The following is a 7227-nucleotide window of genomic DNA, read 5'->3' on the forward strand; positions in this document are numbered from 1 at the left end:
TATAACAGTCGTATATACGAGTCAATGCATGGAACTGTACACGAGTCTACTATCTTTAGTGGTTACATGCAATGTAACCCTATTTATTTCTAACTATGTATAAATTATGTTATTCTTTACTTATTTTTCATTCAGATTGCGTCTTTAATTATCACTGTAAACATTTCTAAAAGAACAAAAACTTTATAGGATCATATTTTTATCGAATGTTATTTATACCCTAAAATTAATTATTAAAATTAATTATTAAAGTAAAATACACATTAAAATATAAAATACATATAAAAAATAAACTAAATTATACATATATTTATATATAAATATATAATAATTAATTTTAGTAACTAATTTTAATATACATTCAACATGTTATGTCTAGTTTATCTTTTTTCACAGTTACAAAAGCCGAATCTTATTTAATTGCATATGAAGACAAGATAGATTTAACTTTTATATTTTCTTATAATTTTATTTCAGATATTAATTTAATTTAAAAATATATTATATGATATTTTATACTAAAATATTATTTTAAATAATTATAAGAAAATTAAAATATTTTTTGAATAAGAAAATTTTTTAAACTAAATAATTTAATTATTTTAATTAAATTTGTAGCGTATTTATTAATTTACATCACATTAATTTATCTTATTTACACTGTATAAACGAGATATATGAAATTTAAAAAATATATCTATCTCGTTTACGGTATAAACGAAATACATTCATAATTATTTCGTTTACAATGTAAACGAGATATGTGTATTTATAAATAAAAAATATACTTTTTAAAAATAATAAAAAATATTAATAATTTAAATTAGAACAAATTCTTAAAAATAGAACGCTTCCAAATAATAGAAAAGATAAGCGATTTTAATATATATATATATATATATATATATATATATATATATATATAGGTAAATTCTAGCCTACCCTTCCTATAATAACATGTAATTTACCCTCTGTGACATGTCATCTTTTAATTGGTTGCTATGTTAACTATGGTTAAATTATTGGTAATTAAATTATAGCCCAAAGTGGATGATTATGTAATTAAATACCTCCAAATTTAATTTCAATGCCATCCAGAAATCCCATATCATCATCACCATCACCATCACACCTGGGTTAGATTCACAAAACAAAAGCAGTTTTTATAACTAAACACAAAGAACACTAAACACAAAGAACACAAAACACAGAACACGACCTTACTTGAACAGGATCTGTTCTATAGGCTCGTACATCTGTATCCTTGAGTTCTAAGAAGACTTTGGTTGAACTATGACCGTGAGGTCAGAGCGTGATTAATTGTTCCAAAGCGCATGCCATCTGAATGGTGGAGGATCGTTCGCGCTAAAACCTTGTGGTCGAGATGGTCTCACGGTGTTCTGACAGACTCAAATATTTTTTTCTGGCCATTTAATTAGTTATTTTCTCTAAATACTCCTGGTTCATCAAAATATGGAACACTTTCAATTTCAGAGAGAAATGGGACTGGGGTAAATTGAATTTCTACACAATGATAAAAATATAACTTTATTTTTTAATGTTTATAAAAATTATATATTTATCTCTTATAAAAATATTTAATTACAAAATTACCCTACTTTAGTTAACATATTAACTCTTATTGAGTTAAATTAACTCAAACTAAAACTAAGCATCCAATTAAAGCATGTCACGTCACGAGGGGTAATTTACATGTTGAAATAGAGGGGGTTGGGTAGAACTCACCATATATATATATATATATATATATATATATATATATATCGTTTATACAGTAAACGAGATAAATCAATGCAATGTAAATTAATAAATACACTACAAATTACATATTTTAGTAAATAAAATAATTAAATTATTTATTTAAAAAATTTTCCTTTGAATAATGTTGTAAAAGTATTAAAATGTTATTTTTAATATTTTAGAAAAATATTAATTAGAAAAGAATTAAGATACCATTTTAAATTAAAAAATATTAAATTGTATTAAAAATTAAATTTAAATTTGACTTCAACAAAAATTAAAATATCTAAGAATACATTTTAAAAGGCCAAAATATATTTTTTTAATATTAAATTTAAAAAGATAAAATAAGAGTTTATTTGGATAAATTTTTACAATTTTTTTTAAAATAATCTATTTTTTTAAAACACTTTTAATAAAGTAAAAATAATTTTATATTTAAATATTTTATATAAAAAATTATTTAACAATTATATTTAAATACAATAATATATTTTAGGTTTAATTTTTCTGTTGGTCCCTATAATTTCATGAAATTTTCAATTAGGTCCCTATACTTTTTTTTCTTTTAATTGGATCCCTGCACCAAATTTTTTTTCAATTAGATTTCTCTTGGTAGTAATTGGCTTAATTTTATAGAGACTCAATTAAAAAAAATTGGTATAGAAACCCAAATAAAAGGAAAAAAAAAGTGTATGGACCTAAATAAAAAAAATTTTGGTGCAAAGACTCAATTAAAAGAAAAAAAAGTACAGGGACCTAATAAAAATTTTGCAAAACTATAGAGACCAACAGAATAATTAAACCTATATTTTATTATTATATTAAAAATATATTTTTTAAATAAAAAATTTTAGAAAAAATATAAATTATAACTTTAGATTTTTTTATATTTTATTTTTATTATTAAAATTTTATCAAATATACTAAAAAAATATTTTTATTAAATTTGTTTTCTATTAACTTAATGATACTAAAAAAATTCTAAGACTTCTTTTTATATTGCTATTTTAATTGTCGCTGTTAAATAATAAAACTTTTTTAACGAATAGACTGAGTTTTTTTTTTTCTTGTTTTCAACTTTAAAATTTCTCGCTGTGTTTAAGAGGAAATTCTCTTCTTCTATGTGAAGATATGAATATATAAACTGCCACTTTCATATAAAATATAAAATATGCAATTTTATGATTCTATTCTCAGCGTCCTAGCATTACAAAGTTTTTATTTATTTGTGAAAATTTTTTCTCCTATTTATGAAAGTTTATAACCCCCACTAAATAATTTTTGAAAAATTTTTAAAACCTCTAAAATTTAAAATGCCACATAATTTTATACCAGTATTTTGTGATAATTTTAAATTACTTTTATGGCAATTTAAAATTCTTACAAATTAATTTTCTAGTTTAACAAAAATAATCTATTTTACGAGATTTTTAAACTTTCACAAACCTTTTGATTGTTTATTTATTTTTCATTTCAAAATATTCATTAATTTCATCTCATTTACGCACTACTCAAATTAAATTTTTTTAACATTAAAATTTAAAAATTAAATCATTTATAGCACAATAATTCCTTAATGACACCAAAAATAGTAATTTCTCAATATAAGACAACTCTTTCTCTATATATATAAAAGTACTCAATGTCAATAGTTCCAAACATATCATCTAACTACATAATTGCAATAACAGCAGCATCAGTAATGCACATGCCCATGAAGTTCTCCACACAATGATTGTCACGTAGTGTAACTGAATAGTAAGACCCTGCAGATTATTCACAGAAAATTATTCTATGACTAGCATGACCTTGCATGGCATTGATCAAGGACTAAATTTTAAAATTATTCTATGATACTGATAAACCAAAGCCTGAAAGGAGTAAACCCTTCTAATTATTCACAGAAAAACAAAGTATGGACAAGCTTAGGAAAAGCAAACAAAAGGGAAAGAAAAAAAATGCACAATGCTGGTTGAATGATGAATGCATACCACACTTCTCGCAGTGGAGATAATTCTCTTGACCACCGACCCTGTTTCCAAATTAGATCATAAAAAATTAGCTTGTATGTCATAAATTCAGGTGACATAAGAGATGGATATACTCAAGCACAGCTAAGTGAATCGCACCTACAGATTCCCAATCATCACAATGAAACAGTTGTTTCCCTATCTGCAAATTGATTAAAAAAACATTCAGCATCATTGAGGAAGCAAGAATATTAACAATCCCTGGCTGGAATTATGCATCAAATTCAGCCTAGTCCATCTCCAAGAAATAAGTTGGAAGAAAAATACTTACCGGCTGCTCAGTGTCACAAACTGCACAAACAACCTGAAACACTTCAGAAACTATTTAAAATTTGGAAAACATTGAACTGATAGAAATTTTAAAATGGCCAAAATGATAAGAAATTTTGCCATCTAAGCCTCATCATAACAGCAGGGCCACCAGTCTCTATCTCATCTAAAATATGCTTCAAAGATGGATCTTTTTTTATGCGTGCCATTCTCTCCTCAAGCTGATCTGTTCAGCCAGTTCCTTGATACTTGGATCCTATGCATTCCAGACTTTAGCATTAGTAATATGGACCTGAAATGCATGGTATATATTATTGTCTCACTATTGGCTTCAAAACAATACACCACTAAGATCCAAAAAAACTGCATGTACAAAAATAAGATTTTCTATAAGATAGAACATGCCCATAAAGAGAAATGAAATGCTAATTAACAATAACATGCCCATAAGCTGAAAATATAATTGATTGACCTACCTTAAGAACATTCTGAAGCTTGTTGGGGATCGTACCTTTTCCATTCTTAGGGAACACGTTTCCATTCTTCTTGATGTTCCTGACTCGCCCATCATAAAAACCTGAAATTCTTTTGTAGCACACAATATATAAATAAATAAATAAAATACTTAGTCAAAATTTACTTTATTTTTCTAACAATCTAAACCAACTAGTTTACTTTTCCTTTTCAAAATCTGGATGGATTAATTTTTAGTCAAGAATAACTACTCTTGCCAATAAATAATCAAAGCAAGCATGTGTCAACTAAGTTGGAACAACAAAAGTGGATTCTGCTATTGACGACATCACATGCCTTCATCTGTCAAATAGAAACAACTGCATTAGACAAAGACATACAGTTTCATTGGCTATATGGTTTTTGTGGCATGTTCCTCAAAATATACAAAGCTTTATAAACCAAACAACGATGACGACAACAACAAAGCCTTGTGTGTTTAAAGCGCATTTATGCTTAAATCTCTTTTAATATTTAATTTATGAATAAGACTTCATAAACTGAAACAGAAAATTTCAGAGACAAGTGATATAACAACAACTCACAAGGACTCTGGCCCAATTACATTCAAAAGCACACACCCAGAACCAAAGCGGAAAAAAATTTTAAAACTAAATAACAACCCGTCATGGAGTTCATTATGCTGTGAGATTGTGCACCCTAAATATTATCATGCAATAAATCCAATTTGGATAACATTTTTACATAGAACATTTTTACAGTACCGTTTTCAACCGATTTCATCTCTAAAATGTCACAAGGCACCTCCTAATTACAATAAACTCGTTTCTTTACCAAGTTTGTTATCCTGTTTCGTTATCCACAGGCCACAGCACTACATGAAGATGTTCAAAACCATGCTTAGTGCATTACTAATGAACGAAAGGATAAGCCGACCAAAATTTTTAATGCCATACAGACAATTTTATGGCAGTTGTTGACTTCCGAATACAATCCTAATCACAACCTATGTAGTGATTGGCAAAAAAGGAAAATGCAGTGTTACACAACAGCTTAAGCAAAAAAGGTCTATATCTATATGTTTCTACACTTCAAAACCTTGACTTCAAGAGCTAATAGACCCAACAAAAGATAGGAAATTTTTTTTTATAATTATTAAGTATATAAAATCATAGTCATAACCTCCATAGCATATGAAGAAAAATTAATGCACTATCAACTTGAATGCCTTGTTGAATGGAAATGTAAACTTACCTAGTTTGTAAAAGGTATCATCTACTTATTTATCAATTAGCTACTTATCTCATTTAAGATTAAATTTTGTTTCTGAAACCAAAGAATACCAATAATACTACAGTAAAAAGCTTCATCCTGAAAATAAATTTTGCTGGTTTCATATCTTAAGTCATTCCAAAAGCATGATGAGGAAATCTAAAATGATGCCTGAAAAACTAAGTGTGTACAAAATGGCATAAAAGGTGACTATCATTATAAGGAGCATTCTCATATAAATAGGTTTCACTTGATTATCACTTGCAAATGATATGTTAAGAGTTCAACATGATTCATAATTATGCAGTTGAAGTAAATAAGCCCCACTAGAAGAGCAATCAGGTCACACTAAAATCTAAATCATTAAGTTCTGTTCATTATCAGATTTTCACCTTCTTGCCAAACTTCCAGATATCATCAACAACTGTTGGTATAACTTGATCGCTAGACGTCAATACATCTGCTTCAGGATAACGAGCAAGATACGGAAGGGGGTTCTGCTCCACAATCACCAAATTGAATATATATTTAAAAACAACATATATAAGTTGTTGAGAACAATCACATACTAGTGTTGGAGACATCCTTAACTATTGAGGATAAAAAGTTGATATAATGTGATAATGGAACATAAAACATGTAGCAAAAGGATAAAATGAAATCATACTAAATAAGATTAGTGAAAAAGAAATATAAGAAGGTAAAAAAGAAACTTGTTCAATTTGGATGATGCACAAAAGAACTTCGCAAGCTTATCAGTCACCATTATAAGCAAACAAAAATATTGAGAAAATGGAGGAAAGTACCTTCGTGACTAAGGTGGGACTCACCATTCAAGAAGAACAGAACAATCTCAATTGGAACTTCAAAGAAGCAGAGAGACAGAGACAAGTGAAATATGGAGAAGAAGAAGAAGAAGAATACCAGCGGTAGCTCGAAGGAGAAAACAATCTAAAACAGTGGCTCGATTCAGAAGCTTTCGACCGGGGCAACTACTGCGGCTCGATTGAGAAGCTTCCTGCGACAACTGTGGCAACAACGGCGATGGAATCGACGGCTGAAACGGCGACTGCAACGACAGCTACACCATTCTCTTGTCTTCTCTCTGCCTCGGTGAGTTTTGAAAACTCAGTAGAAGAGGGTTTTTTTTAGGGTGAGAGTTTAAATTTTATAAACTAACTATTAAAGGATTTTTATAAATTATCATAAATAAAGTGTGTTTTAGAGGTTTTTAAAAATTTTTATTAAAAAATTTTCTTAATTAAATGGTAGAAACTCAGATATAGTTGATTTTACGTGAAGTTAATAATTGAGAGCCGTTAGATAATCTGACTAATTTAACTAAATTTTCATCTAACAACTCTCAACTATCAACTTCACGTGAAGTAGGGTGTACATGGCCCAGCCCGGTCTGAAG

General features: G+C 27.8%; 1 long non-coding RNA gene and 1 pseudogene across 4 annotated transcripts; one reads left to right on the top strand and one right to left on the bottom strand.

The window, feature by feature from the left end:
- Positions 1 to 1214: 1214 nt before the first annotated feature.
- LOC130978488 (small nucleolar RNA U3) lies at positions 1215 to 1410 on the top strand (annotated as a pseudogene).
- Positions 1411 to 3342: 1932 nt separating this feature from the next.
- LOC130976441 (uncharacterized) lies at positions 3343 to 6952 on the bottom strand. 4 transcript variants are annotated; one of them, XR_009084679.1, is made up of 7 exons: positions 6735 to 6952; positions 6203 to 6307; positions 4541 to 4641; positions 4066 to 4356; positions 3894 to 3936; positions 3756 to 3796; positions 3343 to 3530 (listed from the first exon to the last, which is right to left on the bottom strand). It is a non-coding gene; the product is annotated as an uncharacterized LOC130976441 (long non-coding RNA). The 4 variants fall into 4 exon arrangements; XR_009084678.1 differs by having other exon boundaries at positions 4541 to 4649; XR_009084681.1 differs by having other exon boundaries at positions 6617 to 6952.
- Positions 6953 to 7227: the final 275 nt, after the last annotated feature.

This window comes from Arachis stenosperma, chromosome 4 (assembly GCF_014773155.1).
Source record: "Arachis stenosperma cultivar V10309 chromosome 4, arast.V10309.gnm1.PFL2, whole genome shotgun sequence".
Lineage (NCBI taxonomy): Eukaryota > Viridiplantae > Streptophyta > Magnoliopsida > Fabales > Fabaceae > Arachis > Arachis stenosperma.